At 38.9% G+C, this 24,611-nt stretch overlaps 1 protein-coding gene and 1 long non-coding RNA gene across 14 annotated transcripts in view; both read right to left on the bottom strand.

Annotated features, from left to right (window-relative positions):
* The window catches only part of DOK5 (docking protein 5), a 193,962-nt gene that overhangs the window by 99,219 nt on the left and 70,132 nt on the right, over positions 1 to 24,611 (bottom strand). The window lies entirely within an intron of this gene.
* Positions 10,241 to 17,439, bottom strand: LOC140332925 (uncharacterized). 2 transcript variants are annotated; one of them, XR_011921253.1, is made up of 4 exons: positions 17,008 to 17,439; positions 16,348 to 16,582; positions 15,437 to 15,553; positions 10,241 to 10,336 (listed from the first exon to the last, which is right to left on the bottom strand). It is a non-coding gene; the product is annotated as an uncharacterized lncRNA (long non-coding RNA). The 2 variants fall into 2 exon arrangements; XR_011921252.1 differs by lacking the exon at positions 10,241 to 10,336 and adding an exon at positions 12,610 to 14,417.

Genomic DNA, 24,611 nt, shown 5'->3' on the forward strand with positions numbered 1-24,611 from the left:
CACTAACTGCATTTAAAGTAGGCCCACCACTGCCAGTTTGTAAGTGTCTATAGCTGATCTCATTGTATAGATTGCTGATAGCTGGATGTAAATCTGATATTTGGTGTCAGCAGTCACACACCTGAAACAATCATACAGATAATTACTGAACACCTGAGCTGTATACTCATTCTGGGTCAGGGATTCAGATGAACAGCAACCAGGCAAGCTGGATATTATACAACCAGGTTAGCAATGGCAGCAAACGTTATCTCCCAGTACAATGGCTTTAAATATGCATTTCTTTTTTAAATAATTACCACATAACTGTACTAATGAGTGTTTTGTTATATTTGCTTGTAATTCTCCTGGTAAGTGTCTGCTGCCACCATAATAAATTGATACCAGATGCTTGAAGTACAAATAATATTTTCTTTAGAGTACTTCATTCATTGCAATACACTATTAGAATTTTTTTTTTTTAATAATACAGTTTAAGTTTTTTTTTATCTATTTCCATCTCAATGTGGCTTATCTTCTCTTTCAGTTGCTTCTTTACTTCACTTGCTCCAGCGTCAGATGATTTTTTAATTGCTGCGGTTTAATGATGATGGCAGCAATAAACTACACTTTTTCATGACAATTTGCAATCTTTAAAGGGGCATGTGACAGAGTGACAACCAGGGGTGTAGTTGTAAAAAAAAAGAAGAGGGGGCATGGTACGTCTCCCACTAAACCCCTGCCTACGTGTGTCACTCAAATCGGAAGAAACTTCCCATATCCTAACCCGCTCGTCTACCATTGCAGGTCTGGGCCTGTGATGGCAGGTTGTGTTCGTGGAGACAATCCGCCCATTGTCCTGAGCCTTCAATTCCATACAGGAGACATGGTCTGCAGCTCCCCGAGCGAGGTCTTTCTGCTGACCCCATGGGGGAGTCGGACCGGCCAGAGCCGTGGACCACCAAAGAATCCTTTGCAGTATAAATGTGGGCACGTGTGCCATTCCCACCTGTGCCTGCCCCACTACACCCCTGGTGACAACACAGAGGCACACCAGGCAGTACATTCATGACACAACTGCTGTCATCTTTGCAGCGGGGCATCTCTTGCTTGTCCTCCCTGCTTCACTGAATGTGGTAGCAGTAGCCAAGCCGCCTTTTTTGTACAGAATTTGTTCCTAAAACTACCACCAGAAAATGAACACTTATTATCGTTTTGAATGACAAATATTACATCAGAATAAGGCTTAATGGATCAGTTTGCTTACTCCAAACACCATAAATAAAATTAACTTGTTGAGCTCTGCCTTTTTTATTAGCATTAATAGTTGGATCAGATTTTTTCTCATTTTTAAAGACTCCAAGTACCACATTTAATTTTATGATCCTGTGCAAACCTGTAAATCTTGATTGGAATCCCCAGTGCAGCAACCCATGTCTATAGGTAATATGTGAATTGCCTCTTTATTAAATGCCTGTGTTGTGTAGAATCATTTCCAGCATTTTTACTATCCTGTATTATTTTTACACATTACGGTCCATTGGTTCACCTGTCTTGTGGGACTGTCCGCTGTTTCAGCCTCCTCTCTTTCCCTTGGTTTTAACATGTTGATTGCATAGCTGTCATTTTTAATTTGCTCTTTAATATTGACAGTCAGGGAAAAGGATCCGGTTGTAAGTCTTTTGAATGAATTATGACAGTTTATGCTCTATCGACGCCTAGAGGAACTATTATTCTGTCTAAACTGACTGCATTAGGGGACAACTGGGGAATCTAGTATAGATGGCTTAAAAGTCTGATAATAAAAATTCTAGAATATTTTTTAAATGTTATTAATAGATGTGTGCAGAATAAAAAAATGATCCAAGTCCCGTCGAATCTGGTTGGATTAAACAAGTAAATTGACAGGATTGGGAAGTTACCATTATAAATACCAGTCACTTCCTCACTCTATCCCTGGGTTAGAATTCAAATTTTTTTTAATGATTATTTTAGGTTTAAAAAAAAAAGAATATTTTTCCTCTGTTCTGTTCCCCTTTGATAAGAAGTGGTACATTTTTACACCACAATGTGAAAAACTATTGCCAGTGCGTAACTGGAAATAACTGCTGTGGTATTACTTGGTTAGCAGTCACAATATGAGAAAACTGGCAAAGTTTAATGGCAACAATGAGAAACATTCTCTGTATGTAACTAAAAATAATTGCTGTGATATTACTTGATTGTTGGTCACAGTATATACGGGCTAATTTTCTCCAGTGTTAGTGTGAATGTGTCCCCGATGTCCCCAACTACCCAAAACTAGGGATGAACGAGCGAGTTTTTAAAACTCGATCTCGAGGCGAATTCGTCCATTCTCGCTTACCGAAATTGTAAGCGAGAATTTTCGGTCTAAATTCGCCGATCATGCTCGAATTAAAAAAAAAAAAAAAAAAAAAGATTGAGGGCTGCGCTGATTAATAAATGCAGCGCCTCCTGCATGAATTGATCCGCTCAGTGTGCGATCCCCGGCATTAGAGGTTAAATGGATTACAAGTTTCCTCATTCAAAACCTCTACTGCTCCCTGATTGGCTGAGGAAAGCTTGTACCCATTTAACCTCTAATGCCGGGGATCGCAAACAGGATTCCCAGGGCTGCAAGAATGATTAACCTCTAGTGCCTGGGGTTCTTCTCAATGAATGTGGCCATGACAGTGTGCAATCCCCGGCACTGAGGTTATTTAACCTCTAGTGCCCCAGGGATCGCATAGAGGAGGATTCCCGGGGAATCCTGTGAATCCCCTGTGAATCCTCTAGTTATAATTTCCATGATCTTCCGATGGCTTTGCGAAATCGGTTTGCCAAAATTTTGTGGAACCATCAGATGTTCAAGGAAATTTTCACGAGAATGCCAGAGGCATTCTCACTCATCCCTACCCACAACCTCTCTATCATCTATCACCTATTCTTTTGTTATATTTTGCTAATTGTTGCTTGATGCTGGAGCTTTAAACTTCCCTGACAATCTGTATGATCCCTTTAAGGAATTCTTTGGGTATCCCCACTAGCTGTTCCAGTACTGAGGGGCTTCAATCAAACCTGAATAAGTATTTATTTTACTATGGATGATATGACAGGAGGAGCTGAAAGTGGGTGAGTATCATGCACACATGCATGAGATCAGCATTTTTTTTTACCCCCTTTACAGATTAAGCTCCTTCTGCACATACCCGAGATTCTAATCAAAACTTGATTATTTAGTATTGTGGGAAGTCGTCGCTATCATTATTCAATTAGATTTTGAAGGTGTATTTATTATTCTTTAAACTGTTTTATGAAGCAATGAACAACCTGTATAACAGGTGGAATTGGCCTGTTAAACCTCAATTATCTATTGATATTTTGAACAAAATATCTATGAGAGATAAGCAAGTTTCCAAAGCAAATAATTTGTGCTTAGATCAGAACAAATGATTATAATTCCCCTTCTTCCCCAGCATAATTTCCTTCAACTGAAGTGAAGTGTACCTCAATGGTTGCATGATTACACTAATTGCTACTATAACGAGGTTATCTGTCACTCTGCTAATTCCTCAAATTGCACAAGTGAAACCATTTTGATTCCACATAATAAGTAGACTCTCTTTGAACAATTACCTAGTTTGTTTGAAAGATTGTTCATGAAATGAAAGAACTTTATGGCTGATTAAGATGTGCATCAATGTCCTGTCAGTCTTCTGGCCTTTGTTGATCTCCGTACATCAAGATCCCGCTCATCCCTCGCCAATCAACCTGTATTCATTGTTCTCAGACTTGTTCTGTTCCTGGGCCATCAGCGAGGAACGAATGTCTTTGTGTGATAGATGACACCAATGTTCTCTTTAGGTAAGGCACTTTCTGCACGCTGGGCAATGTGCTGCTTTGTCATTCATTTCGGTTACTTTAAGCAATGCAGGTCCAAACTTTTAACCTTTCAATGTAAGAAAGAGCAAAGAATTATAAGAAGCTGGATGATATATTTTACTCCATCATTTGAATTTGTGTCGGGGTCATTATTAGGACTTAACAAAGCAGCAAAACTAGCATAGGATAACCTCCAGTAAATTTGCAACTTGTCTTTTTTTTTCTAAAATTCATGTCCAAGCTAGTCCCCTATGTCACCTGAAGCAGAAACAGTGAAAATTTTAGATATATTCACAATTTGATTCCATAAAAACAATAAATCTAATGGTAATGTATTTAAAAATTAGGGCTTTTTGGATCAATGTGTGTTTAATATTATGATCAAACGTTTATCAGGAATTCCCATTTTTTGTTCTTCTGGCAATTGGCAAGAAGAGCTCCTTAAGAGTAACCAACCAATGGGTGCCCCCTACCTTTTACAAAACCAACACAGTGCTGCTGGTTGTTTTTGTGAAATTGGTTGCTGATTGGTGCATGGCAATAACCTAGTAAATGTTTACACTGGTGATTCAGCCATCGCCAGCATTATAAAAATCGGGAATTGTAACTTCTGGGACTGACATTGATTAGGCATAAAAAAAGTGTGCCCATTCAGTTCAGCCAAAAGATAAAAATATATTCAAAACTTAAACTCTCAAAACCCTAAACCCACTGATAGTACAAAGGAAAAAACTTGAAGTGTGACCCAGTGTGTGCTAAAAGAGGAAATGTTTCTTTCTGATGCCCAAAGGCATTTAAATACTACCTGGATCAAAAGTCTGTTTTTTAATCATTTTATTTGTGCAATTCGAAACACATCTAGCCCTTTTTTTTAAGCAATTTGCTGAGCTGGCATGGGTCAAGCTCATACAATAGAAAAGTAATGGAGTTTAAAGTGACAATACCACTGTTCAGATTAATACACAAAACTGTGATGTCCATTGTAAACATAAGTAATATAGGAGTGACGCGCTCTATATTATACAGGATAAGGATCACCACGCTCTATGCATGTTAGATTATGATATGAGAACTAACTATACACTCCAAGATATTTTATATTTTACAGAACTGACATTGTCTCTTTTCCACATATAAGTTATACATTGCATAAAATGTAGTTATGTAGTTAGATATATATGTCATGAGGAATATCTTGATGTCTATCAGTTGTAATATTCGGAGCAGAGATCGCATGTCAGGCCTCGGTAACTCTGCGGTGTCCTCAGTTGATGCTGATTTGTACTTGTTTTTGTCTTGTAAAGCAGACGTGACTGTGAATGAATTCCACAGCCTCTGCAGAAAATAGAAAAGAAGCATTTGCATATTTTGGAGCGACAAGGAGCCTGGTAGTTAATCTATTAGAGCTGCTGGGATATTGTACACTCATTCTATATTATCCGATATCGAAGCAGAGTCTGCAATATGCTGTATTCACAATCACATTGCCACACAATGTAGAGGTTTCATATAGCTGTATAGCCAGTGTGCAAATTAGAGATGTCCATTGTTGACCCAAAAGCTTCAAAACACTTAAAGTTCATGTCACACGTTCACATTTTGTACAAGATGTTCTAGCTAACAACATTTAACAATTACGTAGCAGCAACCAAAACAGTTTGGTTATATTTTAACCACTGGACGTGATTTAGAACTGATTTAGGCCCACCAGTTTGTTCTTTGATGCACCAGGAGGAAATCGAATTCAGAAGCAGGAAAATACAAACTCTGTATTCCAAGTTTGATTTTACCCAGAACACCATCACTGAGCCATTTTGTTGTTGATATCTGTCTGCTTACCAAACTGCTTAACATTGTAATGCAAAAAAACATTTTGTCAACTATAGATGTAAAGCAGTCACAATAATCTTTCCTTTCCGTGGACCCGTGCATTTCGCAAGAATTGAAATGCAATGGTTAACTAAAAGGGGCAGCCCCTGCCGTGTCTAATACTTCCTTTAGGACCATTGCCATTGCATTGTCAAAGGTATTGGGGAGAAGAAGGCTTGCATAAGCTAGAGGTTTATCTCATTTGGAGTTTGCCCAGGGCTGAGGGCTCTTTTCCTATCTCCATGTGACAATGTTGGGACAGTCGTCAAATACCATCTAATTCGGTTTGCTCTACATCACCAAAAACATTGGCAAAGTGAGCATATGCAGCTGGAGTGACCAGGCAGTGACATGAACCCACTGCTTTATGTTACATAACCAGAATTACTTTGATATAATTTTTCTCTTGGCTGCATTATATAAACTGATACTTGTTGGGCTTGGAAAAGTCTTGAGTGCCATGTAGTTTCTTCTACCCCTCATTAAAATGGTTAAAGCTTCAGGGTAAAGCTCAAAACTCATGTGCAAAAACCCTGCAGCTGTAGTCCATGGAGGATAACGCAAAAGGGGATATAGAAGAAGGGGATCTTTCATTTTTAGGCAGGGTGGACCTTCAATTTTCCCCCTGCTGTCTAATAGATACAACAATATGACAGCTTCTGCTTTTAATATCTATTTAAAATGGGAAAGCAATCCGATCTGTCACGACTTGCCAGGGCCCGAATCCAGAAATCTTTCTCAGCTGTCTGATTCCACCCATCAGTTGCGCCTTTCCTGAGCTACAGCATTAAGTGCGCTGCTGCCGAGAGCACCCAGCCATGTTGGCTCAATTTACTTACGGTTTATCACTATTTAGCGAAGAAGCCCTGGGGTCACTGAGCGTCGGCTGTAAAATGATCAGAAGATGCGAGCCTGTTTCTTGCCAACATTGAGCTGACACATCCCTCATCACCGCCTGCCGCAGAAAGCCTTGCAATGCGTCTCAAAAGGTCAAATCTCAAAAATATCTTTGCTTTAAAGAATTCTAAGCTGAAAAGCCATGGTGTTTTGAACAGGAAACTGTCTAAATATTTAAAACTAATATGTTAATATTTTTTTACTTGCAAAGGAAAACCAATATGCGGTGGAGAACTTGACACTCTAATGAATGTTTTACCATTTTCCCTCCATTGCTCTATAGTAGGCTGACAGCATAGGTTTTACAGTGCAGAAAATTAAGTCCTCCAAATCATGGGGGTATTTTTCCAGCACCCAGAATGGGAGAAACGGCTACACAAGCTCAGTTTTTCCATAGTTGATCCATCCAGGAGGAAAAGAATCCCATCTACTTATCCCCCCTATCCTCTACTTGACACCTAGGCAAGAATATTGTTGCTGTCCTAGGAATATTCCCAGTAAAATTGGAGCAGCCAAATGCTTGCAAAAAGACACTGAAAATGCAGCTGTTGTGGGTGCCGCCATATTCTCCCCTTTGAGCATTCTGATTTATGGCTATCTTAGTTGACTAGGCCAGGATAAGGTAACTCCCGCACAGGCGAGCTGTGTTGTTTCAGTCCCTGAAGATGAAGCCAGGATGTTCTAGGGGACTCTGACAACCAACCCTAAGCCGCACATGTGTAGCTCTGCGAATGTTGACAGATGGATAGTGATCAGTAGTAGGTTAGAATTCTTATTGCAGAAGGAACACTGCCTTTCTCTTTCTGCAATAAGGGATGCCAACTTTTAAAATGGAACTTCCAACTTGCCCAACATTGCATACAAAAATAAAATTGATGTAAAGTAATGCATTATGAAATTGGCATGTGTATTGGACCATTGGATTTGCAGAGATGTAATGCAGAGACACTAATACCTAATTTATACACCTCTGTGAAAAAAGGTCTTACTCATATTACAAATCTGTATTGTGGAGTAGTAATCATTTGTGCTTGGAAATTTCTTGATGTAACTGTAACAGTTTTGTTGTGATGTTATGATTGCTCTTGATTTGCCTTTGACGGGATAACCTTGATTGATAGTGTGACTGGTAACCAATTATATTTCAGAAGGTAAAGATACTCAAATGAATCAGTCTCATTGAATGAACCAACCCTTACAATAACTGAAAAGATTGTGATTTGCTTCTCATTGTATTGCTTTGTATACTGCATAAGCATACACACAATCATTCTGACATCTCCCTGGCATGTGTCAGTTCTTTGTGCTTGATTGATCGGAGTCTTATTTTACAAACCTGTTATGATGCGATCATGCCATTAAACTGCTTATGGGACCGAGTTTAGCACAAAACACCTTTTATGAATTCGGCTAGGGCTCCAAACGCTTACATTATCAAGTTATGTGGCCGCCTAAATTGGACAAGGGCCACAGGGAGTTCCCAAGGCAGCAAAAAATCTCACCAGCCATTGACTAGATGTTATTACGCCAAACATAAATCAGAACTCCTTAACAGCCTTTCCATTTAAAAAGGAAAAATTGTTTATCTTCGGCTATTCAGCCCATTGAGGGACAAAAGGCAACTCATTGCCACAGATGGAATCCTACAAACAATGTTGATTTATCGATTGCTAGTGCTACTTGGCCTCTAATGCAGCGTTATGACTGCTTATAACCACTGTTAAATGTACATAGAAACGGTTATTGCTTTTTTTATCTTGGGAATTTTTACGGCTTCTAATAATTTTTTCTAGAAATCATAAGCAAATGTTTTCTTATTGGTTTCTAGGTATTATAGCACTTTTCTTGTTGAAGTTTATGTTGCAAAGTAGAGATTGCCTATCTGAAGTTTATGCTAAAACCAAAAAGTAACTTTGCAACCATGACATTTGAAAACTGAGCACCAGCTGCAAAATCTGGCTGCGATACTTTTCAATCAAAGCACCAATTGTACCTTGCAATCTTTTTATAGAAATAAAACAGCTGATTAGCAAAGAGTGAAGAAACATATATAAAAGTGGTGTTTAGCAACAAAGATCACCAGTTTTCTCCATTTTTATAAGATCATTGATAGCATGTGATCTTTGTCATATATCAGTTGTATACTGTTCACTGATATATTTTTAAAGATGCCAGAAAGCATTTGCAGTTTTATAGTGGCAAAGGACTTAGGCTACAATGGACCACAAAGTTGTGTCTATCTAGCCCTACTAGATTGTAAGCTCTTCGGGGCAGGGTCCTCTCCTCCTGTATCACTGTCTGTATTAGTCTGTCATTTGCAATCCCTATTTAATGTACAGAGAGAGAGCCAGAGTGGATTCCAGGCTGAAGAGAGAGCCAGAGTGGATTCCAGGCTGAAGAGAGAGCCAGAGTGGATTCCAGGCTGAAGAGAGAGCCAGAGTGGATTCCAAGCTGAAGAGAGAGCCAGAGTGGATTCCAGGCTGTAGAGAGAGCCAGAGGGTTCCAGGCTGAGAGAGAGCAAGGGTGGATTCCAGGCTGAGAAAGAGCCAGAGTGTTCCAGGCTGAGAGAGAGCCGGATTGTTCCAGGCTGAGAGAGAGCTAAAGGGTTCCAGGAAAGCCAGCGACCAAACAGTACTACAAAGTTGTGAGTTAACAGTACTGATATAGTGTATGTGTTAGGGAGAGATGGCACCAAGTGAGGTAGCCAGATGCCCAGTCGGGCTACTGTTTATTGTTTTGTTATAAAGTTGTGGAGAGTATGCTGTAACATTTGCCTAAACAAAAAAAACTGCTAATATTTTGGACTTTTGGAGTCTGCTGCCTCTGATCTGCCCTGTAAGCATCCCGTTACAATGAGCATCCCCCAGTAATCTACCACAAGTCATAATCTCAAAGGCTCCCTTATACTCAAGCTTAGAGGAGCTGAGGACAGGAAAGTCAATGTTCAATACCTGTTCGTATCAAGAACCCCAGCCTTTCCAAGGGGGGCAAAAAGTAAAAAAGTGCAGAACAAAAAAATTGGTGGAGAGAGTAATGTCTGAGGTGTAAATATCTACAATACCATGTCTAAGTTCTCTGTGCTGATTATCATTGCAGTTATTTGGTACACTTTAGCACATCACATAAGTATTTATTTGTCTCTGTTCCTTTATCTGATGACTTACAGTCATCAGTGAGCAGAAGGATTATACCCCAAGGTGTGTCCCTTTTCTGCAACATTGAAATAAAAAAACAGAATGCATCTACCTGTGAAAGACGTTCAGTAGATACGCGTCCGCCTTAGGGATTCAAAGTGAGCAGCCCTGGCATATTAAGAGCCCGGGGTAGAAACTTTTGGTGTATCATGTGGTTCCCTGGGGGCACAGACAATGTTTTCACTGCGCAACTAAACTCTTTAATGCAGGAATCATTTTTCTCACAATTGACAAACACAAAGCGGCATTAAGTAATGTACATTAAATAGCTTAAATATTTACTCCTCCGCGCCAGAGACAGTTGATAGGATGTTTAAGGTAAGATACAAAGTCTAACACAGAAAATAATCTAATACTTGCAAACATTTAAAGGCTCACTTCACCCCTGAATGGTACCTTTGTTTTGTGTGGTCATCTGGCTGGCTTCTTGCATCACTTGGTAAATAGAAAATTCTGGCAATGCTACAGTATCTTTTGCTGCAGGAAAGCTTGCCGTTCAGTGTAGAGGATTCCAACTAAGCAGAGGTGGGCACATAAAATTAGGATACAAGTGTATGTAAAGCAAGATCTTTCCAAACAAATAGGGGAAGATATTATGCTAGAGGAAGGATTAGGGTTAAAAAGATTAGTTTTAGAATTACAGTAAGTAGTTTAATATTAAATAGTTTTAGCATTACTGGGAATGTTTATGTGATGGATACAGGGAAGGTTAACATGAAGCTTATAAGAAGGTTCAGTTTTAAGGTTCAGGGGATGTCAGTATAAGGGTTAAAGAGATGCAGTGTTCTTCCCAGCCCCCTTTAGCAGAGTGCAGCACCCGGCACATTTCAATAACCACCCGGCTGTTTTTGGATTGTTACTGAAAAATTGGGTCACAATAGAGGGGCCACCACCCACCTAAAGCTTCTTCCCGCCCAACTTAAGAACATTCTAGGGAGAATACTGAGATAATTAGTATTTTTTTATGAGGAGGGTCAGTGTACGGGTTGCAGGGAATGGTCTTCCTCATCCTTTTTGGCTTGCTCCTACTTACTGCTCATTTAAAAGAGCACTCCAAACCTATTTTTTCAAACTTGCCTACCCATCTTTTTCTTTTTCTTAAAACCCTCACTACTTACCATTTCATATCCCCCCTCCTATTGTGTAATTCTTAGATAGTCCTAGATAGTAAGTTCTTCAGGACAGGGTTCTCTTCTTCTCCTGTGTCACTGTCTGTATCTGTGTGTCATTTGCAACCCCTATTTATTGTACAGCGCTGTGTAATATGTTGGAGCTATATAAATCCTGTTGTTTATTATTATTATTATTGATAATAATAATAATAAGAAGAATAGTGTTAGGGTTACTTGGAAGGATAATGTGAGGGTTACAGGTAGGATTGTATTGTTATAGTTTTGTGGCAGAATGAGGGGACACATACTACTGCAGGATATCCCAATGGGTTGTCCAGTAGGAATATGAAACCAGTGAAAGGTGGATTTGTCCCACCACCTCCTAGAAGCTGTAGAAGAAATTCTTCCATACATGTGATACATGGAAACAAAGCAATACAAACCTGACATCCTCAAAAAATATCAGTTCGGGTTAATTTAGTTCTTAAAAGTGTATCTAAAGCTTAAAGTTTGTTTAGTTTGGGTCAGAGCATGAAGCTCTGTTTCCCTTGGAGAAGTTTTTTGTATGGTTATCATTGGGATAGGAATGATGGAAAAATTGTAAAACTTTGCAGTAGTCTCCAGAAAAGAAACACCTGGGAAACTTTCTATGGAGACACCATATGCAATTACAACAGTTTAAAAAAATATTTTCCTCACCTGGAAGGACAGATAAAAGTCCTTATGTACATTTTTAATCTGTGGCAGCAAATTAACATATTAAACCAAATGATATCAAGCATGATAGCCACCAGCTGGCAAACTTTATTTCTCCTAAATGACAGGTCTCCTTTAAAACATAACTAAATCTATTACTTCAGCTTCCCCAATCTAAACACAGGCAATACAAAAGTCAACTTGGGAACTTCTGCTTCTTCTCAGTGGTGATTGTGATTAAATGGAGAAAAGTATTTGCTGATCGCATCGCCAACTCTCTGCTTTACTTATAATGGGAAGAGATCGATATAATTCTATATATATTTATATAAATACAAATACATACTATACTTACACAGTACATATACAGAAACTCAAAGTTCAAGATGCAGATAACACCTCCCCGGGAGTATTATGGAAACCAGGAAGACGGCTGAAACACTACACTCTTTTTTTCATTTAATATTTAAGAATTCTATTCACTGTTGTACGTTTCAAGGTTCGGGAAGCTCACTATCAGTTTTTTAGGTTGTCATGGAAACACACATTTTCTCAGTCAGTAGACGGGTCCTAGGAGAATAGATATCTTAACAGTGCAGAGAAGTATAAAAAAGAAAATGAAAAAAAACTTTCTGACAACTTTTTGACCTTATCTTCTTCATGGCCTTTAATAAATGCCTAATTTACGGAAATTACTCCAGAAGAGTCCAAAGCCACAATAACAGCAAGAAATAAAGGAAGGCTAGGATTACTTTTCCAAAAGTTTGACCAAAGCATGTTACAATAAAGCCTTATGTAGCTTGAGACCTAAAGCGTCTGCCACTGGAGCCTTACCCTTAAGACGGGCCTGACATGACCTACAACTTGCCAATGGTCTAACCTTACAGAAGATGTCCAGAAAAAAAATTAGGAAAAGTTATTTATTAATCAGATAAAATGAAAAAAGAGACGGGTAACAAAATGTTGCAAGGACCAAAGGATAAAAGAGAGCTTAGTATTTAATTGGCATAAGGAAAGAGTAGCAATGAAAACATGGGGAATGCACAAGGTAATATTTTCTATATGAAGTTAAATTTTACCAGAAAAGAAGACTTGATGGACTACTTGGTCAGGTTGAGAAGATTTAATGCTATGCCTGTAAGCACTGGTGAATATTAGTTTCCAGTTTGAGCTGTCAATGTAGACTCTCCTGTAGTGGAAGTCAAAGCAGTGTTTTCAGTTCTACTTAGTTTTCTTCTTCTGAACCCCTTCTACTTTCCTCATCCCAACAAAATACCTGAGAGGTTGACAACACTTCTTGAGATTTTAGTGCATCTGACCACTGAATCATCCAGGTTCACCCATGGTTCTTCTCCAGTCTTGGAGGGCTTTAATAAATCAGACCCACTGCATTGTGCAATTCAAGAATTAGAAATATCATCTGAGACTTTTAGGTCAGCATTTGAAGCTGTTGCAACCTGACTTCATAGTTAGCACCGAATGATCGGTGTAAAGGAAATTGGATAGTAATAACGATATCATATATTCATTTTATTTTGGACAAAGAAAAGAACAGAAATGTGGCATGGAGGCCCGAGGCACACTATAATAAAGCTTTTTGTACTAGGAGATCTATGTATTATTAATAATGACATGACCTCCTTTCCCGTTTCTTGTTCGGACTGTGACCATAAATGTTACAGTTACTGGTGAATTATTATAAACGTACTTCCACAGATATTATCAAGATGTCATTTCTAGTATACTTTGTTTTTTTTAGAAGAAATATTGTTATGGTGCCCTATTGTTAGGACTGCAGAGTAACAGCCATACCAGGTCTGTTTACAAATATTTTTACCAAAGATTCACCTGTATTTTACAAAAAAAAAATCACATGTATATATCTCAAGTAAAAATAATTTACATGTTTTCTAACGCAATACAATGTTCCAATTTCTCACTGTATTTAAAGTTAAATTGTCATACAACCGATGCAAGTGATTGGTCTATTGTCTGTTTAAAGCCAACACCTTTAGGAAGTAATAACATTTGCTTTATTCAGCACTATGACATGCATAAGAATGTCTGAATTAGTAAAGAAAAATGTGGTTGAAAAAGCCAGCTGCCAGTTAGTTATATGCTTCTGTTTAAAGCGTAACTAAAGCTCTGCAAATGTGGGATCAAACAGGACTGTCCTTTCTGCAATAGGCATTCTTACCTGCTTGATCGCTGTCCTCTTCCGCCATAAAAATCATATATTGTGCATGCAGAAAAGGGTAACTAGGGAACAAACTATCAGTTCTGTGACATTAAAAACTTCCAATAATGACAATGGCAGTATTTTCTGATTTTGGAACAGCATTGCGGAAAGCAGAAAGGTTGCAGGAAGGTATGCATGGCATAAGGGGTCAAAAAACACCAGATACTATAAATGGTGGAAATACATCATAACCCCTACACACCTCCACTAATGGCATCACTCGTTCGCTGGCTGAAGATTCTAACTCATATAACAACAACTTGTGTGTTGTATTAAGAAAGTGTTACTCCATTGCTGTTTCTTTTCTGAGCAAGGTTTAGTAGCAGTCTGGCCAATGAGGGAGAAAGCTTCACAAAAACCATGGAAAATCTCCAAGAAGAATAAAGATTCTTACAGTCAAAAAGAAAGGGTGAGGGCAAAGCCATAAAAATGGTTTTGTAAAATGATTTCCAATAAGCTGATATAAATGTATGATGGTGGTCAGGTATTCTTTTTAGCCATATTGTGCATTGCACGTTGACCGTATGGCACCATTCAGTTCATCATCACCTACAGAAAGCGAAAATACAGGGAAGGTGAATAAAAACTAGGCTAAGTACTAGACACTCTGCATCTCTCTTTAATGCAGGTAACACATAAGGCCACAACGTATCACTATTCACTTCTTCCAGAAACAAGAAGAGCTTTCTAGAGCTATCATCATTGATCCCAGAAGACACATGTAAGTTCAGTATTGGTCAGACGTGGGTAAGTCTGCTGTGATACAAATCTCCAAGCCTGTTACATAATATTTAACTTCTCTTTTTGACAGCAGGCCATTAATAATTGAAAAAACCCACAACATTATAGCCCCAGACGTCTTGATATACTACAATAAGATTCACCTGTCATCATCTCCATAAACCTCTGCTACAGGCTCCATCCATGAAATATATTTCTGAAGGAATTAAATTCCCCGCCGGTGCTATCCTTGGCAAACACACTTCATGACCTCACCTGTGGATTGCAGCAACAGCGGATGAGATTACGCCTGTCAGATGAGGTTTCAAGAGGATTACTTCAATCTAAATATTTCAGTCATTCTGCCGCAGCTGTGATTGAGTATTCTGCTGCCACAGAAAAAGCAGCAGCCATTACCAAATTGTTCAGCGGTGACAATGACAACTGATGAAAAGCAAAGATACCTGATCCGTTTACATTCTTACTTATTACAAGCTGGTAGTCAATTTCCAGGCATAGCTGTATAGTATGAATAACCTGTGTGTGCATTATGCATTCAACATCAAATTGGAGGTAGAAAGTGGATCAGTAGTATTTTTGCACACACATTTCAGTGTGACCCGACTGATGCAAATAACGCCATCAATCTGTTGATCTTTTAAAAACCCCGCTTGTTCATATTTTCTGCATGAAGGAGCAGGCCAGCAGGGACTGCAGAATGTTTATTTGCTGTAAAGCAAACACATTATCTTACCTAGCACTAACAAAGAAAAGATTTGCTTTGAAGCCCAGTTCCACTTTCTCTTTCCCAAATACTCCACACTTGTATTTGCTTATTTATTACTTACTTTCTCCAGATGCTGGTCATGGGTCTTCTTTCACATGAGCGGCGGGCAGTCCACAATGATGCAAAGATGCCAATGCACAGGCAGTGCTCACATTTTGTCCCCAATGGTCACCGGTAACTGACAGAAGTATGAAATATCACTGGAAACGATTCAGACTAATCAATCAGATTCAGAATAGTCAGATTGTCAGAAACAAATTCTCTGCAGCTGGTCAAGGAATATTATTGGTGCCAATGATTCTTTAAAATTAAGGCTACTCTATTCTAGTTTTCTAATAAAGTGTAAAGTATGAAAATAATGGGAAATGATGGGGCCAGCACTCTTGCCTTTAAAGATTGGAGTCCTAGGTTTGAATCTTGGTCAGGATGCTATATGCATGCAGTTTGTATGCTCTCCCCATGTTTGCATGCTGGTAGGTTATTTGGCCTAATACTGTGATAGGGACATTAGCCTATAACTTGTCACATGGTTCTATAAGAATACATGATGACAATATTAATAATAATACTAATATTATAGGAGTCTCTGCTAAACAAAAGCAGCAGGATATATGGATAACATTTATTAGGCAGACAGGGAGATGCTTGTGCTGTGGGTCCTCAGGTACGGCTTCCTCTCCAGTGAGCCTACACAGCTATGAGGCTCAAAGCTCAACAGCCCAAACTCAGGAAACAAACTGCTACTTTTTTGGGAGAAATTCAGACACCTTTTTAAGGGGACTGCTTCATAGCAAATAACATTTTTAAATAGTTTCAGATTCAATTTAAACATTTACTATTAATGATGCCACCATCCTCCATCAAGTATTCACAATATTATTAGCACAAAAATAAAACAATGGTTTTTGTATTTATTTTTGAAGGACAGCTCAGACATCTACTTTGGGGGAAAAGGCCGGTTTTTTCACTCACAGTTCCTATTTCTATATCCGACGATCACAACAGGTTCATTGTTTACTTCCTTGCCTTCTGTGTCATTGCTCAGATGTCTAGCTGTGCTCCAAACAACCTGCATTCCTTGAAGATTCACTTGACATTCCTGTGGGTTGTTTTGTTCGATGAACTTGTAACGCTGACTTTTAAGTAGCCAGACCCTTTCAGCCCTGGAACCTCTACAGTCACTGAAAGATATTTTCCTTTTTTCATGCTAAGGAGAAATACAAAGCTGCTAACTTTTAAGAATCTCTCTACATAAAATTCAGAACATGTAGCGTTTTTAGGGGGTACACCAAGTGTATACCTAGTTCAGAGGCAGTTGCACACTTTGCACACCTTTTGTTTTAATGCACCTGTTACATATCTAGTTAGTGAATTTAAACTGAAAGATCTTTTGGGTTTGATTAATCAATACTAAAAAATTCCCCTGTTTAAACCACTATTTTATGTACAATATAACACACACAAGCTTGTAAATCACAAATTAACAAATACAGTTTGATTAGCCTCACAAACTCACTGCTATAGTAAAAAACACTCAGTCAAAAAACATTAAATTGAAGAGCTAAAAGCTAAGGCAGAAAGGTGATAGCATAAGGGAAGAGGGATGTCCCTTCTGCAATAAAATAAACTTACCTGTCAGAGAAACATTTTTATATACACTAAACTGTTCTGTTGTGGGCATCACAATCTTCTTCTTCTCTTTCCTGTGTCCTAATTTTTGAACATCTTGATTGGGCGGGCTGAGATGATGACTTAACTCCTGAACATGCACATGGGCGTTCATTCAGTCCCAGCAGCGTCGGAGGATGCTGGGTGTATCCTTCGGGGTATCTGGGTGTATCCTCCGGGGTAACTGGGTGTATCTTCTGGGGGAGCTGGGTGTATCCTCCAGGGTAACTGGGTGTATCCTCCAGGGTAACTGGGTGTATCCATGGGGGTAGCTGGGTGTATCCTCCGGGGTAGCTGGGTGTATCCTTCGCGGTAGCTGGGTGTATCGTCCAGGGTAGCTGGGTGTATCCGCCGGGGTAGCTGGGTGTATCCGCCGGGGTAGCTGGGTGTATCCTCCGGGGTAGCTGGATGTATCCCCTGGGGTAGCTGGGTGTATCCTCTGGGGTAGCTGGATGTATCCTCTGTGGTAGCTGGATGTATCCTCTGGGGTAGCTGGATGTATCCTCTGTGGTAGCTGGATGTATCCTCCTCTGTGGTAGCTGGATGTATCCTCTGGGGTAGCTGGATGTATCCTCTGTGGTAGCTGGATGTATCCTCTGGGGTAGCTGGATGTATCCTCTGGGGTAGCTGGGTGTATCCTCTGGGACGGCTGGGTGTATCCTCCAGGTTAGCTGGGTGTATCCTCCGGGTTAGCTGGGTGTATCCTCCGGGGTAGCTGGGTGTATCCTCCGGGGTAGCTGGGTGTATCCTCCAGGGTAGCTGGGTGTATCCTCTGGGGTAGCTGTGTGCATCCTCTGGGGTGGAGGGGTGGAGGTTGCTGGATACAACAAGGTAGGATTACAAGTGTCAGCAAGGGTTAAAGAATGACACAAAACACACAGGCACTGCTTAATTAAAAGTTAGTACTTATCTATTGGATGTGTACAATGGTCCGAAACAGCAATAGTTCCATCACGTCACACGACTTTGTTTACCCCAGGGAGGGCACATTGCCTTATTATCTAACTGGGAAAAGTTGCAGAAAATGTCAGCTTCTGCACACACACAATTCTATGATATCTGGAGTTAACAATTATACACTGATCCCAACCAAATCGTTACATGCCATTGCTGGCTCACTTTGACCAAACCTCCTTGTTACATTATACTGTGAAAAAAACTTGTATTATAATTGTTAGTATGAGAATATATTTTGTAAATTACCAGCTGTTTTTTTTCCTTTGACCCCTCAGGGTATACCAGCCATAACACAAGATATTCACAAGGGCACTGGCCAGATAGTTTACACAGATCCACATGTACATCCACAACACATGTATTCAGTATTCCATGTTTTGGTATTATGCAGAAAAATAACCAGAAAGCCTCACCATTCCTGCTACACTGGGGTACCCAGCACATACTGGAAGCATAGCTAAATGCATAGATCAGCATTTTCTGAAAAGAATACAGTCAACAGGCAGACAAGTATATTTTATTGCAGACATATTATAACATATTATGTCCCTTTATGCAATAAAGACCTGCCTGATAGCTGATTTTCAAAGCTAAACTAGACAATAGAAAATTTATAGTAAAACTTCCCTTAAAGGTAAAGTAAAAGTAAAGAATCTACAGTGTAATGGTAAGAAATACAGAACGTAACCACCCCCATAGGTAAGTATCCCAGCATGACTATGTTTACCTGATTGCACTTACTACATACACTAAATAAACCCCAATCACATTTTACAATAAAATCCCTACAGTATGGCTGCTCTTACAGTAAAAACTACCCAATATGTTTGCCATAAGAGTGTGAATTCTCTCCAGTAAATATCAAAATATATTCTTGCAGTAATAAAGTCATGATAAGATTACACTTACTATAATAAAACCACAGTGTCAGCTTATGGTAGGCAATCTACAAAAAGGTAGCTCTTCTTGGTTTTGTGCAGAAATGTAAACAATTCCATTCAACCATGGATTGTAAGCATGCTACTAATGCTGGACATAATCTATATGACTTTTTCCCAACAGGAATTTCAGTTGAGATAATAATTAATATAAAAACTGACTGTTAGAGACAGACTAGAAGTTTTCAGTGTGCTATCCACTTTGATCATTGATCTGTTTTACAATGATTTGAATCAATATATCTAAATGTAAGCAGGAAAAGTGCCTGCAAAGAGTGTTCAACTCAACATAGCCTTATGTCAATTCCAGTTTAATGATTGTGGGCTATCAAATTTAAATGTTTACTGATCAATTTTCAATTGACATTCTGCCCAAATAATAATTTAAAAATGATTTAGTCCACTGGGGACCCCTCTACAATAGACAATCCACTGCCTGACATTCCCTCTAGCCAAGGCACAGCCAACTACTTATAGAGTTTGAAGACCAACATTAATGCTTTGGATTACCAATGGCTTTAATGAATTGTTTTTGTATATTTTATCTTCTTGAATGAAGATAAATAACTGATAAAGATGGTGCGACTGAGTAGATGTGTGTTAGTAGAAACAAAGAAAAAAAAGAAGATACAAATCATAAAAAAAACTTTACTTGAGTTCTGGAGATTTTCAAAATTCTATTATTTTGATGGAAGAGGTATTAAAACTTGGCTTAGCATGGTTAAAGTTCCTTGCTGTGCCAGGTAATCTTCCTCCATTATTACTCCAAGTAAAAAACAATTTTTTACGGAAGGTGTAAAGAAGGTTTATATACACGACCTCACTTTATTAATGGTCTTCTGTGGTATGCAAAAAAAAAGCGCTGCTTTCTTTTATTTTTTAACTTTGCTATTACTAGCAAAGTAGAATAAGATAAATACATGTCTTTATATATAGTTTACTTATATTTAAACAATGCTTATGATCACAGCTAAAGTGAACATTGTGTTCAAGATAGTTACTGTGTGCAAGAAAGTGGAGAGAAACCCTGACACTAAAAAACTGTCCCTTTTCTATAGCAGACACCATCATCTTCTACCATCTTCTCCTCCTTGTTGTGTTCTTTGGCCATTTTGACTGGCTGAGCCAGAATGTATATGATTGTATATTATATTTAATGGAGACATAATTTGCAGCCCCAGGGTTTCTCACCTCCAAGAGTTGCTAGGGGTTCCTGGAGCAATGAGCAGTTTGTGACTCTCAGGTCAGTTTAAGTGACACCATTGATCTTTTTTTTTTGGTGTCTGTAAGGGTGACATTCTTCCCAATGGCCAGCAATGTAAAAGGCATTTTTCCCACTGACCACCACACTAATGAACTGTGTATATAGCAATTACAGCAGGTTTCCCTAAAGACATGAAAGATATTTCATGGGTTCTCCCTAATTAAAAAAAGTCAAGAAACACTGTGCGACCCTATGCAAAGTTCATAGTAGTGTCCCTCAGAGCAGCTCATAATCTAATGTTATTACCATAGACATACATAATTTTTCTAGGAAGGAGGAAGCCAGTTAACACACCCATTTCATTTTAGGATGTGGGAGAAACCAGAGTACCTGGAGGAAACCCCATATAAACATGAGTTTAATACAAAGTTCATGCAGGTAGCTGTGATTCCAACCTGTGACCCTAGTGCTGCAAAGATAAGAGTGTACCCCCACTATTTTAGTGAAAGCTCCAGTATTGCCAAGACTGTAAATGACTTTTGCAAGTGTTGCACTCTCTGTAAAGTAATGGTGAGGAGAAAGCAATATTTCGGAGGTCTTACAAAACAAAGGTCTGCGTGAGCATCATCAGTATAACTGATGTGCAGATAGAGGGCGGAACAAGGTCTGCAAAACAACAGAAAGTATTGACACCCTGCCATTGCTGTGCCGCACAGCGAAGGGATAGTTTATTTGAGATGTCCAGAAGGTAGTAAGGAGAACACAGCACAGCTTGAATTCTGTTTCCCCCCCTACAGAACTGGAGACTTAATTACCTTTATGCAGATTGGTATGATACCATATATCCTGATATCTCTATAGTAAGGTTGAATGATGTAAACACCATTAACCTCTCACTTCATTGTATTACTTTTTTCTGCTCAGGGATATTAGTCCTCAATATCTGCAGAAGAATTCACATTATGTTTTGGCATTGGCTGTGCAAACAAAAAATAAATAAAAAGAAAAGAAACTAAACAGACTTTAGTATGTAAATTATGAGAATTGTGCTCACACTAAAGCAACCTGATCTGATGGAAACAAACTAAAAAAAAGAGCTTTCTTGTTTTTAGACATAGACCCTGGAATGCAGTTATTTTTGTATACAATCACTGGCATATATCTTGCTGTATTTGTTTTTGGAGTGTCATTCTACATGTGTAGTCTGATCGCCCTTTTGGTTCAGGTCTTTTTCACAGAAGCTATTAAAGAGGCTTCCAAAAATATTGTGATGATTTTTAAATGCAGCCAAATCCTGATTGCATGCAAAAGTCAAAACCCCTTTTTTTCTTGCAATCATTGTCATGTTACACCACAGTCCCATGTCGTCTCTTCCTGTTTATTTCCAAAACGGGAGCTTTTTTTCAGTTGTCTACAGCACTGTTTGATGGACCTGACACATCCTATTGATTGTCCATTGGTGGAGTCTTTTCAGAAGAAAGAATATCGATCTATAGATCTGTATGGGGTACACGACAGGCTAACACAAGTGCAACTTCAGCGCTGAATAATGGATTCCTCCAACTACAAAGTAGCACTGTAAAGCATGTGGGAATGGTTAGAAAACGAGGGAGATGGATAGCTCAGTATTCTCCCCAGAAGATTTTTTTAGGCTGGGTGGGGGAAAGCTGTTGGTGGGTGGTGACCCCGATAATCTGACCCAAATTTTCAGTAACCAAATCAAAATCAGCTGGGTGGTTACTGAAAAGTTCTGGATGTTGCACCCAGCTAAAAAGGGCCGGGGAGAACACTGTAGCCCAGAGATGTGCATTAGGGTATACACCTAATTTATCTAAATCTAGGAACAAAATCACACAACTGTAAAAATAGCTTAGTAGTTGTAGCTGCAATATTTTTTTTACCTTGAACTCCACCTGACGTACGACGTATCTGTGGAAGAGTAACTTGCCAGGACAGGAAATGTACTTGGACTACAAAACATCTCTCCTTTTCTTTATTTTCAGAACATAAATGGGGACTGTTCTGCAGAACGCAAAATTTTCAGTTCAGCAGACAGCAGGAAATATGAATCCTAAATATCCAACAATATTAATAGGATTTTAAACCGATAACAATATATGTGGGTTATTTACCAAGTTATTACTACAGTTATAGGGATGCTTGTGCTTAAACACCCATAAACACAGCCCACACACGCATTAAATGATACTTGGGCAAATGTACCTAACCTAATAAATGTACATCTTCTAGCACAAAATATTATCTCTGAGGAGGAACAGAGAAAACAGCAATAAAAGGATAAACAACTAGAATGTAATTTTTTATTATATTTCCTTTTTTTACCTTTATTTGCCTAAAAATAAGAAGTTAGTTATAAAATAAATAAAAAACATTATTCTTCTGTGTGATTTGTTGTGTGCATGTACAACAGAAGGAAGGCAGGGACATCTAGTGGCTACAAAGACAGCTGCAAGAGCTTGTCATGACTAGAGATGGCCTGAGAGATGAAAAAATGTTTTTGGGATCTCATTGACCATCTCTATGCATAGCACAAAAATGGGAGCTGAACTTGTTCACTTGTTTTGAAAGTTTTACTCCTGTCCCTATACCCTCTGTCTACTGCCCCCACCACAATTTATGGTACATCTATTTTCTTTATACATTTTTCTAATAGTTACATCATGGGCTTAATCCCTAATTTGGCTGTGTGCAATGCTTGCAGAGAACTCCATTCGGTAGCATTCTCTGTACCTTCATTGCTGTCTAAGGATTTCTTGCCAGGAAGGTCCTTAACACCCTGGGTTTACAAAATAAATGACTAAAGTAGCAGATGACGGAATATATATAATGTTTTGGTGTGATAAAGAGACATTAATTGCTAAATACAACCCCAGCAAACCTTCCCAACACTACAAGACAATGCTGTGAATGAGTGAAATTCCAATAACAGTGCTGGTAATGCTAGTGATATAATATACTGCTATGGTGCGTTTAGCAACATGAATGGCACAGGCATGTGCTAAACCCACACATATAGATAAATGGGCACTTTAAGTCTGTTTTTGTTCTACTTGGCAATCCTATCCCCTGCCTACATGAGAAGGACTGTTGCTTTTTTTCTGGAAGACTTGTATCTTTGCAAAAATCTAGCATGTCCACTACTGAGTCATATCACTCCAATCAGAAGAGAAAAAAGAAGGGTCTATTGGGATGTAATAATCTGTAAATTGCTTGGTTATGTACCTGATATTTGCAGTTTGGGACAGGACAAGAAAACATGTAGCTTATCGCCCACTTCTCTCTCTTATCTCAAACAACAGGCCGAGAATATATTCTTTTTGGCATTGTGTAAAGCAGCGACCCAACTCCCATTCCCAAGCCAACAGATATGAGGAGACAAAGTTAAAGAATTGAGCAGTGCGTAAACCCCTGAGAGAAAATGTCCAACAACATTCTGTTCCAGGGATTCAAAATCCTGGACAAGGAAGTTTATCTTTGGCAGGTACAGAGTGTAAAAAGTGGGAGATTTTGTTAGCTCTCCAAAAATCCAGTTTAAATGGCATAGCAGGATGCAGGAATTCTATTCGGGAGACCCAAAGCTGTAAAAAAATGTTTGAACCTGTCCAAACTTTGATTTGTTAGTTGCAAAAATCCTCCACCACAGGGGAGAAGGAAGGGTCACTCAATATTGGCCATATATTGGGAGAGAAAAGCCAAAGACCTGTATGCAAAAACAGATTTTTGCATACATTCCTTGTGAGAAAAAAATAGTTGGGTGGGATTTGTGGTTCATTTGAATTTGAATTGAATCTGTCAATCAAGGCACAAATATCAAAGGAATGGTACTAAAAGACTGTTCTACCTACTAATTGTTTGTGCTCCCCTAGCAGCACCAGTCCAGGAACCAAACCAAATGAGACACTAAAAGGCAAATTTTGGAAAACCAAGGCAATCCAATGGCTTGGGACGATGCAGCAGAGACCTCCAAAATCTAGGGGCCCTACAACACCATATAAATTGTTTATTTCATAATGTAGTATTAAAAAAAAAACGATTTGGGACCTGAACTGGTAAGGCCTGCAGAAAACAAATGATCTGCGGTAAAATATTAATTTTAGTTACCTGAATTGTTGTACCAAACCAATAGAGCTAGATCTTCTCTCAAGATCACAAAATAAAGTGGACAGAACAGGGAGGAAATTCAGCTGGTACAGCCGGGACAAGTCATTAAGGATTAAAATCCCAAGGTATTTGATGGCAGAGCTCCCGTGATTGAAAGAGCATGATTGTGCTAATTTGTTTGCGGTATATTTTTTTCATCAGATTAGGAAGAGAAAATACAAGTTTAGTAATAGGAAGGTGATATGGGGTTGCCCACATACACAGCAACCTTTTGATCTGCATCTCTAATAGAGATAACCAGGTATATCTGGAGCAGCACGGATAACCTTCAAGTAAAGATAAACATA

Source organism: Pyxicephalus adspersus, chromosome 6, assembly GCF_032062135.1.
Source record: "Pyxicephalus adspersus chromosome 6, UCB_Pads_2.0, whole genome shotgun sequence".
NCBI classification, from domain to species: domain Eukaryota; kingdom Metazoa; phylum Chordata; class Amphibia; order Anura; family Pyxicephalidae; genus Pyxicephalus; species Pyxicephalus adspersus.